Below are 12,145 nucleotides of genomic sequence, written 5' to 3' on the forward strand. Positions count from 1 at the left end.
ATGACTTGCTGTATGCTTTATACTGTATATTCTTTCACTTATTCCCCTAGGTACTACGTGAAGTAGATGTTGTTATTCTCATTTTGGAGAACTGAGAAATGCATGGATTAAATGACTTGCCCAGGATCTCAGTGGCTAGTAACTGGCAGAGCTAGTGCCAGAACCCACGTCAGTCTGACTCAGAGCAGGCACTCTTTCCTCTTCAATATTCGGTATTCCCATGATCTTTTCTATAAACTCGAGGGCTGATGTAATTTAACCCAAAGAATGGTACAAGACAAGGCAGAATAGAGCTTGAGTTCCCATTTAGCTCTTCTCTGACAGATGGTGCATAACGTGGCCTACAAGAGCAGATGAGTTTCCATCACCTGTTGCATTTAAATATTAAGAACTATTAAAAGACATTATTTTCTCTTGTTAGCCATCAGAAATCTCCGGCTTTCCAAGAATGCCACCCAAATCCTTTATCTGTCTCTAGAAACTCTTAGTGCCTTAGTTTCTTCATCTATAAAATTAGGTATTGGAGTAAGGTATATAAATGTCTAATCCCTGTGTTGTATGCTATATATAATATTGTATATCAACTATAATTGAAAAATAAATTTTAAAAAAAGGAAAATAATTAAATGTCGAACTAAATAATCTTTAAAGTTCTTGCTAGCTCTTAAATTATTTATTTTCCACTAATTTTCTGCTGACATCCCTCAACTTTGGCTAATGAGGGCTGCATTCAGTAGTTTGTGAAGTTTAGGAAGTTCCCCTTAAGAATGCTTTTTCCTTTCTGACCTACCTTTCTGTCCTTCTCACTGCCCTTTTTCCTTGATATATTGCATTATTTTTCAGAGGCACAGACTGGCGGGCTTGCTCACTACACACTCTCTCTCTGTCTCTATCTTTCTCATCCTAGATTTGGATATTCTCTCCAACCCCCCGATTTTGTTGCCATGTCACAACCTTTGTGTCTCTACTTTCCTCCTCTACCTTTCTCTGGACTCTTTAGTGTTTTCTTTGCATCTGTTCTATATGCCTATCACTGTAGAAGCTACAAGATAGCCATAAAGCCTAGAAACATAGGTAACAGCTTATTTTTTTTTTTACAGGTTGAACTCCCTTGATGGCTTTTTCTGGGCTATGTTGGTTTGTTCAATGCAAGTGAAAATTAAAATATATGAGACAAGGCATCACAGATTCACTTGCAAGGATTGATAGAAACTCTTAGCACTGCATGCCCTGTGCATTAGTACATCACATTGAACTAAGCATTCCTAACGAGGAACATTATATTGACCATATAGTATAAATGTTATTGAACATAACGTGTATTGTAATTTCCATAAGCCTTTCATTATGGATATTCACCTATGTTTTCAGAATTTATGGTCACTTATAGTTCATCAGTGGATTTTTGTCCTTGCCTTTTCTATCTCTTTATTTATCTGTATTTCTTAATAAGTACACTCTTCATTAGAACTGGCCCATGTTTAATTTCTGTCCCAATTAAGAAGAGGAAGCTACTCAAGAGAGACCTCTTAGCAACACTCAGCATCCATAAGAAAGAAAGAAAGAAAGAAAGAAAGAAAGAAAGAAAGAAAGAAAGAAAGAAAGAAAGAAAGAAAAAGAAAGAAAAGCATATGGGCCACGGCCTTTTTACTTTTGTGGAACAGACTGTGAAATTATTAAAGACAATAAAATACATCTCTACAAAATACTATTTCCTGAGCCTTGAATGTTTATCTACTATTCCTTTCTTTGCTTTGTCACAATATTGAGACAAGAATTTATAATTCTCACAGTACAAATGAGAAATTCACAGATAGGTTGTGAATTTCCAAAGCTCACAGTAGGTTGGACCAGATCTGAAAGCAGAAACTGGGTCTCTCTGCTGGTTGAGCTTTTGTCCATGGTTTTTTATCTTGCAAGAAGCTGTCTGGTGAATGGAGAAGATGGAGCTTGCTTATTCATTGCTCTTGGAAAATGAGCCTCTCCCTTCCTCTTTTCCTCCCTTCCTACCTCTTACCTCTAAAACAAAAACAAAAAAAACCAAAAGAGCGCACACGCGCGCACACACACACACGCTCACACACACATACCCAAAAATCAATAATAAACCTTGCTTTATTAAATGAATAAGAGAAAAAAATTCATAACAGCCTACCATCTGGAATAGCTCAGGTGATAGCCAGCCATCTAGAAGCAAGAAAATGGCTATGGTCACTGGTGATTTTAGTGATTTTTCGCACCATCAGCTGTCATCACAATTTCCAGAAAAGCTGCCAAGAAAAAGCAGTAATTAGTGTGTGAGCACACATGCGCGCACACACACCACCACCACCACCACCACCACCACCACTACCATGAATCTTGGAACTTTTCCTGACTGCTCTTTGCCCACATACTCCCATTCCCTCCACGTTCTAGATAAAGAGGCAAAGTATTTGACCTCACCTGCAGTTGAAGAACTCAGTATTCTTGAAGGTTCCGCCCTTCTGCCAGAAACCCTTACTAAGACTGAGTTATTATTTCTTTCCTTAATCTGGATTGTTTTCTTCAAATCAAACCCTTAGAAATAAGCACCTCGATCCTACTTTTCCCCTTTCTACTCAAGGGCTCTCTACTGCAAACAATGAACTCAGGCCCTTGAGGCACTTATCACACTGTAGGTAACTGTCAGTTGAAATGCTTATCTTTACTTTTAAGAAATGTGATTTATTTTTGTCCTACCCTTAACCCCAGCCTGGCCCATTGTTGAGACTCAGTCAACTTTCGTTGACTGGAATTTGCCTAAATTAGCATCAGGCACCTCCTAAATTTCACAGTGTGCTGCATTCCAAGGAAAATTAGACTGACTAAGCCAAGTGCTCCCTTCCTGTCTGGGGAGACCCACCCAAAGACCAGAACATGGAGGCCACACCTCTGCAGAAAGAGAGGGCTTGATTTATATCCCCCTCTGCCTATAATCCCACCCACACTTTCTTTTCTGCCACTAAGTGAAGCGTTCCTCAAACCTGTTTTTTTCCAGATACTTTCGTGGGGGCAGAGCTGCTAACAAAACATACTGTGGGCCAGGTAGGGATCAGGGGAGAGGTCAGAGCCTGAACTATACATTACAGGAATCACCAAGAAAGAGGTTAGAATCTGATAAGAGACCTAAGTACTAGGCTAATATCCGAAGAAAAGTGTCTGTCTGTAGGGGTGCCGCCTAGGTTCAGATAGTATTTGTACAATTTTTAAACTTCGGACAAGCTACTTAATCTCTCTATACCCTGATTTCCTCATCCACGAAGTGGGGATAATAATTGTATCTGTGCCATAAGGCTGTTGAAGGATTGATTAACTAAGTTAATACATGTTAGTGCTCAATACTGTTATTACCAAGGAGAATGGCTTTGGATGGCAGCAAGTTTACTATGTTGAGGTTTGTATGTGAAAATGCAGGGCTGAGGCAGAGTTAAGTAGTAGGGTCTGGAGACAGCAGAATTACTTTGTATAAATGAGTGCAAAGAATTTGGAGTTCAGGGTAGGGGAGTAATCAGATTTGGATAAGGAAGAAAAATAGGGAGAAGGAAAAAATTTAAAAAACAATTTCAAATTTCCAATAGTATAATAGCAGGATATATTTTAAGAACAGGTATATTTAATTCAAAATTGCTTATGTTGCTGAGATCTAAACCATCAGTAAATTAACATGGTACAACTCCTGGGAGAGCAATTGGGCACTATCTATCAAAATTAAGATAAACATGTTTTTGAACCTTCAATTCTAGTTCCAGGAATTTATCTTACCTTGATACTTGCAAACCAATTCATGGCCTCTTTGTTTATAAAATTAGAAGTTTGGGAACCAACTAAGTGTCCATCGACATTGTATATCTATGCAGTAGAATACTATGTGGCTATTAAAAAGATTGAGGAAAGTTTATACATATTATTTGTGGAATAATAGCCAAGCTAAAAAAGAGAATTTTATCCTAGGCAGAAGGGGAACACCAAGTGCCAATGGGAGGAGCCATGCCAAAGTCTAAGCCTGAGTCTAAACACCTAGAAGAATATCTGGGCATCATGTTTGGAGTGGCTGATGGAGGTAATGAAGGTTAGGAATCACAAAGCCTCCCACAGAGTTGCATAGAGGGAAGATCAGCATGAAGCAAGTGGGGAATTAGCAAGAGAGAAAGTCCTTGATAATTCCTTTAAAAACAGCTAGCTATTTGCAAGCTTTACACAGAAATGTGTGGTTGTGTGGTGCCCAGGTGGATCTGGTTTGCTTAATGGGGCACAGGGAAGATCAGAGAAAGGTAGTAAAAAAGCAGAAAGAGGGAGCTAGCAAAATGGGTGTGGGGAGCTGCGGGTGAATAATCACAGTTATGTGGATTTTAAATTAGCTTTTCAACTGAACTCAAAGGATATTGATAAAAAGATTGATACCAACAAAGAGAGGGGCCCTATTGTCCTAGTAAACATCTTTAAAACATCAATAGCTGGGAAAGATAATTGATCGAATGAATGATAAAAGCAAGATTTAAATTTATCTTGACAGATTAGAACACAGTGCCAAACCAACAAGAAATATGATAGGGATAAAGTAAAAAATCAGTTGTACAAGAAGGAGTGGGACTGGCTTGACAGCATTTTATATGAAAAAGGTTTGGGTCTCACTAAACCCAATGTAGTCACTATTTCATGAAAAGACACAATGTCAGAGCAAAAGAGATAACAGTCTCACTATGTTTTGAACTGACCAGTTCTGGATGCCCCATATTAAAAAAGATATAGATAAACTAGTATATGCCCAGTGAGAGACTAGGTTGAAAAAGGATCCAGTAGCTTTACCAGGTGAAGAAGAACAGATGGAATTTAGAGATGTTAAATATGGGGAAGAGAAGACTAAGGTGGATAAATAATAGCTATCTTCAAACAGCTGATTTTGTCCAATATAAGGCTAACACTATGAATTTGCCAATATTCAACTATTTTGATGTCTAACATGACAATTTCATTTGGTTCAACCTAATAGAAGAGGATGCAGACTTGTTCTGTAATGCTGCAGAAGACAAATGAGAATCACTGGGCGAAAGGCAGAAGAAGCAAAGATTACATCACTACAGCAAGGAATTTGTCACAATCAGATGCTCAAGACCAAAATGAGCTGACTTACAAAGTTCTAGGTTCCCTGTCACTGAGAAAGCCCGAGCAGAGATGGGCGACTGTTGAGGATATGTACAGTTATCTGCATTTAGTGGGAGACTGTCCATTATCCAGCCTGAGTTTCCAACCTCTCCAGCTAGACCCCCTCAGTATAGGGACAAAAACTTCCTGTATTGTCTAACACTGCTGTGTCTTTGTATACATCAATCCTCTTGCCTAGAATTTCAGGTCTCCTTACTATGCACCTCAAATTCCTATTTATCTCTCTAGACTCAATTCAAGTGTGGGCCCATCTGAGCTCCCTAAATGGTCTCTCATACTCTCTCCTTTACATCTTGTACCTGTGCTTACTTCTGTAGGGGCACTTATCATTCTTTGGTATTTTTTTGTGGATTTGTCTCTTTTCCACTAAACGTGAGCTGCTTATGGGCCAGAAACATGGCTCTTCCATCTTTATATCCCCAGTGATTAGAGCAGTATCTATAGCTTCATTTAATATTCATTCATTTAATGTTTAATAAACACAAAATGAATGATGTTGGATGTTTTGATTATATATGTAAAATTTAAAAATTATACATACATTTTAATCAAATATTGATTAATCAAAAAGAATGTCCTTACTATGTATGATACACATTGATATTTTCTATTCTATTTTGTTCATTTTTTAAAGAGGTAAAGCAATAGGATTTATTGAAAGCATAGAGTTGCAGCTATCCTGTGAGAAGGGGTACCTGAAAGAGGGATACCTCTCATTTTTAAAAATGGAAATCATGATCTGGGTTCCAAAGGTAGTATAGGTTCCCAGCCTTATTCTGAAAAACACTGAACTGCATTGTCAAGAGCAGAGATTTGAATGCAAGATATGAGAACCTGTTAGAAGCTGTAGGTCTTCCTGCCAGAAAGGGATGGAGATATATATATATATATATATATATATATATATATATATATATATATACATACACACACACACACACACACACACATATATATGTGTATATATATATGTATATATATACATTCAATTTCAGAGGCTACCTGGACCCACTAAAGTCCTTCTGTACATCATAAGTTATGAGAAAGTTCCTTCTAACTTTTAATGCTATTTCAATGCTATTTTTCTGAGAAGCATTAAGAAGTAGTCTTGGGGCATCTAAGAGTCATCCACAGTGAAAGCACACAAAGAATAGAGTAAAAATTCTGAAGTGGGACAGGCAGGACAGATAAATAAGTACAAGTGAAAGATAAAAGAATGAGGAGCAAAGTAAATCCTGGCTAAGGGTTAGAGGTAAGGGAAAGTTGTAGCAGTGCTGGGCCAAGATTTTAGGCCTGCTACTCTGATATTCTTTTCATTCTACAGAGCTTAGAGTTCCAGTCCTGTAGCTTTCTTCTTCCCTCCCAGTGGCTCACTCTCCCTTCTTCTCCTTTAGGCAGCCCTTATGGAAACTCTGAAACTCTTTTTCTCTTTTCTTCCAGATGGGGAGCTCTGGCAGAAAGAATGTTCTGGCTTGTATGCTATGACGCTGTTCTCTCTGCCAAGGGATAAAGCTAAAATCTGCTTTCCTGGAAACCAGCTAATGTCTTTAGGAAGCATGACCCTAGTTAGGAAGAGATTGGGACCTTTGGATAAAGAAGAGATAGGAAAATAATTTTCAGCATCCACTGATACAGTGACTCACAAGGATAGGATGTGAATACCAACAAATGATTTTAAAAGGAATCTCTTGTCTCTGAGATCTAACCGCAGGATCACGGACTACTCCACTGCTCTTCCTTGACCAGTTCCTTCTTAGGTAACTCTACAGTGTTTTCAACAACCTGCAGTGGAGGCACAAAACACATATCTCACGTTTCCATAGGACATATAGTGAAAGGGACACATAAGAAGCCCATAAGCACATTAAATTGATTTTTTAAATTGAACCCTCAGGAATTTGGGAGTTATAAGAACTTTTGTAAAGTCCAGAAAGCCCAGAACATTATTATAGTTCATAAATAACATGGCCAAGGGAAAGGGAATGGAATTTGGGGTGGGGTTAGGAACCTGTATTATGTGCCTAGATAGGCCCTGACTCACTATGTGATAATGGCCAGTCACTTCCTGGTTCAGTGTTCCAGTCCCAGGTCCCTCTCTCCCCAGTCCCCTCCTCTGTACAGGTAAAAGAAAATGATTTTATTCTTTCTTAAAGTTAAACCTGATTGTTTCTATAAATCAATCTGGAATATAGCCAATCTCTGAGTGTAGCAATGTGAGATAATTTCGTTTATTTTATATAACCAATGTCCTGGGTGGTACCTAAAACCATGAGGACTAGAAACTTATCTGTTGTTGGAATCCTCAGATCAGGAGGAAATAGGTAGTCAGCTTTCCTCTTCTCTTTCCTCTCTTCTGTCTTCTTGTCTGACACTGTTGTGTTGCTAACAAAGGCCCGTGGAAAGATATTCGGAAGATAACTGGGTAACACCCAACTAGGTCAGGGAATGAGTCAGGGCTCAAGGACTCGATACCAACCTCTCCCACTCCTGCCAGGAAACCTCTAGGGTGAGACAGAGATGAGAAAGGAGCCAAGGGGCGGGCCTCACAGCTGCCTGCCCTGGGGCCTCTGGCTTGCGGTTTCACCCTGGTTTGCCCTGCAGCTGTAACGTGTCTGCTGACATGCAAGCCCTGACACGTTCTCCCTCCCTCTCTCCCAAACTTCTGTTCAGTCTCAGAAACAGATGGCACATTTTACTCCGGAAGTGACTGTAGCAGAGATGAGAGGAAAAAAGAACAGAACCAGGTGGAGAGGTGTTGCTTCAGAAAACACAGGGCAAAATATGAGACGTTTTGTCTAGGAGGTAAGTAGAAAGTAGAAAGTAAACTCACTTCCAAGGAAACCAGGACAAGTAAAAGGCAGAAGAGCACAATGGCTGGGCTGACACGGATGCTAGAACAGGACTGAGGACTAAGGCCGTGAAGGACAAAGTAGCATTAGCCTGGGAACCTGCAAGATTCAAGAGCAAAATGGCAAAAAGTCACATTTCTTGTTTGGAGGTCCTCGGCTCTTGTAAATTGATCTCTCTTTCCTCAGCATCATTTCCAGTTTCTTAGAACCCTCCCCCTACACACACACACACACACACACACACACACACACACAAACGCACCCATACATAACAGTTTTAGGCACCTAATGTTTACCTATCACATGTTTCCACATATGATAGTGCTCATAGCAGCCCTACAAGATTTTATTATCTGCATTTCACAGAGGAGTACACTGAGACTCAGAGGATTTAAGTAAGTTGTTCGTAGAGTTTGGAAGAAGTGGAGTCTCTATCAGTTGCCAGGGGCCCCATAGAGTCCACTCTACCAAGCTGCCTTTGATTTGAAGTCCAATCAAATCATAATGAAGTCAAAAAGTAGAGACTTCTTAAGCCTTCCAAGGAGCAGTAAGGAACAGATCAGATAAAGAGCAATGAACAGAGATCTCTAAATCTCTAAATGTAGGTGTTGAAACTCCTGGAATTGTAGGGTTTGCTTAGGCTTCCTCCAGGCTGAGATCCCAGTGCAGCCTTGGTACCCTCTAGTGGAAGTTTTCTGCATTCACACAGCTTCCCTTCAGCCCCAAAGAGCTGGGAAGGAAGCCCTCACCCAACCACTGGGAAGCATCCCAAAGGAATGGTCAGCTGGAAGATAATGTTTGTATACCGAGGTCCATGGCTGATAGAGGAAGGATAACAGACTCGAGGGAAGGTGTGCTGAGCATTTGGTTCTCCAGGGGCCCCAAAGGGCGTCCTCGTCAGTGTATAAATGAGCTCAGGCCTGTGTGCATTATTAATAAGAGCTCAATACACATCACATGGGACTGTAGATTTTCAGGGCTCTAGAGAGTGACTTTTTTAAATGAGGAAAATCAGTGATCGGAGATGCGAAGTGACTTGCCTAAAGCCACAGGATAAGTCAGTATCAGCAATGGTGGGACTAGAATCTGTATCTTCTGCCTCCCAACCCAGAGCACTTCCCAATTTATCACACTTCCCTATTTATAGGTTAATTGATTTTAGCTGTAAGTTGGCATGTATATAAGGACATGAGGTTGTAGATATAATCAGGAAATTGTTTTTGCCTTCGTGTGCTCACAATCTATGCACTTTTCATTCTTTCGTTCGACACATTTATAGAGCACCTATTATTGCCAAACACTTCTCTAGGCATTGCTTTTCGAGTTTGTGGACCCTTTCACAGGGTACCCTAGTCTATGAGAACAGACTCCGAGGCTCCTGAACCCATACCTATAGCCCTGCTGGCACTCTTGGAGCTTCTTCCTTAAGTTCCCAGTGCTAAGGTGTCAGCTTTCTTTCTGTCTCCCTCCTCCTGCAGAGGTAATCCCTGGGAACGGAAGTGGGTTAGAAACAGATTACTCTGATCCAGGGGCTTTGCTCTCTCCTTTCTAAATGTGTTGCAGGGGTGGGGGTTGGGTCAGAAGGGAAGTCACAAATAGCCTGAAATTCCCTTTTAGGATTATTGCTTGATTTAGCCAGCTGGTGTGAAAGTGGAGCAAGAAGAGGCCAGGGATTAATTCTAGACCTAGCTTGAGCAGCGGGCTGCATGAGCTGCTTTTCTGCCCAGGATGAGTAATATCTCCTCTTAAGTCATACCTTTACAGATAAGGAGTATGGGACAAGCAGAACAGTAAAGGAAAAGGGCTTTGTGCTCCACAGCAGGGATGAGTGGAAGGATGGATGAGAAAGAGGAGCAATTAGGAGAAGAAAGTCGTGTAGCACAGAAATAAGAAATCACTTTTGGGCTTGGAAATAAACCTGCCTTTCAGTGGTCTTAGTTTCTATAGAGGTGAGAACTGCTCCCTTGAGGAAGAGAACTAACACGTAAGGCGTCTTGAGGTTTTCCAGTTCATATCCAGGTTAGAAGCTTTTACACTAGGGGCACTACACTGGGGTGGACTCTGAGGGGCAGGAACGGTATCATGTCCAGCACAAAGAGCAGTTACCAGGACTCTGCTAGGCTCTGCATATCCATTCCAGGGTTATCATGGGGATTGGAAGAAGTGGCCATAACTAACCATAGTGGGAACATGTATTAATTCTAAGTTAATAACAATTCTATGAGTTAGGTACTTAATTTCCCACTTTCTATAGGTGAGAAAAAGAGAGCTAAGTTACAAACTTAGGCACTACAGCATTCTTAACCACTATGCGATAGTCATAGTCAACTCTTGGGGTCACAAAGAAGCTCTGCTGACATCATTAGCTAAAAACCACTTGAGAACATTTCTTCATAAGTCAGAACTCTCTGTTTCGTTTTCATCACAACCTTATCTTGAACAATTCACTTCTTTCGCTCTTCATGCAAGGGAGGGAAGTACAACATAAACACATGGCAAGCCTATTGCTTGCTTCAGTCCAAATATCATATTGTTTTTTGTGATCAATAAATATTGTCATCGGATCCTTCCAATTCTCCCGAAGGATTTTCCTTCTTCAAATCGACTGTGCTTTCTCCTAGAATGTAGGTTACCTGGCAGAATTTCAGTAATTCCAAGTCTTAGGTGTCACCTGACACTAGGAGGAAAAAAAGTGCAAGTACATACACACCCCCACTGTTCACAGGATATCTCATTCTCTTTCTCTCCATTTAGAAAATTTCAAGAGGATAATAGATGATTCGAGGAATCCCCTGTATTTGGAGAAACAGGAAATCAACTTTGCCCTCTGCTTCATCATATTTCATCTGGAATTCTACTCATCCATGTACCGAATGAGTAAATACTTGAGTGTCTACTATGTGCAAGACTGTCATTTGCGAGGCTGAGCCCCTAACTACCTCATTACTTCCTCTGATTGCACAATGAGTTCCCTTTTCTTGCTCTTATCTTGCTTTTTCTGAAATGTGAATTACTGGGGTTGTAGGATTAAGAAATATCCTTTGGTGTTATTTCCCCAGCAGACAACTCCCAATTTTTCCAGTGTAATTAATGAGGATACGAGGATAATATGAATTTTCCAAAAGAACAGCTAATAAAGCCCACTTATAATTTATCTCAGAATTAAGTGATATTGACTCCCCTTATTATTTTATTTAGGTTGATATGAAACAAATTTGCATTCTCTGAGAAACTGATCAGAGGGCAGGCAGAGGATGATCTGGGATGTGTTGGCTACCAAGTCGAGGCCAACATAAAACTCAACAGTGGAGCAGATAATCAGTGTTCTGTGTTAATCAATAACCACTTATCATGGAATTAAATTTTCTAACTTCAGTGGGGAGACCAGTAAATAAAATCATGTTTTATTTTCTGGGGCATAGAGTAGATTAACAGGACTCTTATTAGCTCTCATTTAAATGCTTATTAATATGTATTCTATAATTAACATGTACATATAGCACCTAATTTCATGTCACTATTAATGTGTCATGCTATAGGTTCAGTACTGTGGCTAGGACTTGTGGGAATTTACAGTATAGATAAGAAGTCAAGATTTAAGACAATTCATGTGATCCCCAGATCCCAAAGTAATCTCTTTCCTTTGATAGTCCCTAGTATTTTACTTGGAACTCTGTAGCAATTCTATTCTAGCCTATAAGCTCTTGTATATCTCCTACCTCGTTGCAAAATGCTATAGGTAAGTCTTCAATAAACACTAATTGATAGAATAGCATAAGAACCTATGAGTAAGTGTGGAAAGTGTTTGCCATTTAGCAACGATTACAGCACTGGATTTTCTGCGATGATCTCAACATCATGAATCCTTTAACAACTGAATGTGAAGCAGCATAGCATAGTAGTTAGTGCATTGGTTCTAGAGTTAAGACTAGTTGGCTATGGTCATGCCACCTTCAACATGCCTGATCTCCAAAGCTAAGCAGTGTTGGGCCTGGTTAGTATTTGGCCCACCTAGGAATACCAGGTGCTGTAGGCATTAAAAAAAATATATAGTTAGATTGGTTGGATCTGAATCCCAGTTCTGCCAATTATTAACCATGTGACCATAAAAA

General features: G+C 39.9%; 3 long non-coding RNA genes across 3 annotated transcripts; 1 reads left to right on the forward strand and 2 right to left on the reverse strand.

Moving 5' to 3' along the window:
- Positions 1–2,096: 2,096 nt before the first annotated feature.
- Positions 2,097–7,758, reverse strand: LOC118603998. The gene is made up of 2 exons (XR_004951585.1): positions 6,828–7,758; positions 2,097–2,270 (listed from the first exon to the last, which is right to left on the reverse strand). It is a non-coding gene; the product is annotated as an uncharacterized LOC118603998 (long non-coding RNA).
- An 85-nt stretch (positions 7,759–7,843) lies between these two features.
- Positions 7,844–8,627, reverse strand: LOC118604000. Its single transcript, XR_004951587.1, has 3 exons — positions 8,330–8,627; positions 8,015–8,132; positions 7,844–7,891 (listed from the first exon to the last, which is right to left on the reverse strand). It is a non-coding gene; the product is annotated as an uncharacterized LOC118604000 (long non-coding RNA).
- On the forward strand, positions 7,859–10,932 carry LOC118603999. The gene is made up of 2 exons (XR_004951586.1): positions 7,859–7,986; positions 10,788–10,932. It is a non-coding gene; the product is annotated as an uncharacterized LOC118603999 (long non-coding RNA).
- The last annotated feature ends 1,213 nt before the right edge of the window (positions 10,933–12,145 follow it).

The sequence above is a fragment of the Rousettus aegyptiacus genome, unplaced genomic scaffold, assembly GCF_014176215.1.
Source record: "Rousettus aegyptiacus isolate mRouAeg1 unplaced genomic scaffold, mRouAeg1.p scaffold_m13_p_6, whole genome shotgun sequence".
Classification (NCBI taxonomy): domain Eukaryota; kingdom Metazoa; phylum Chordata; class Mammalia; order Chiroptera; family Pteropodidae; genus Rousettus; species Rousettus aegyptiacus.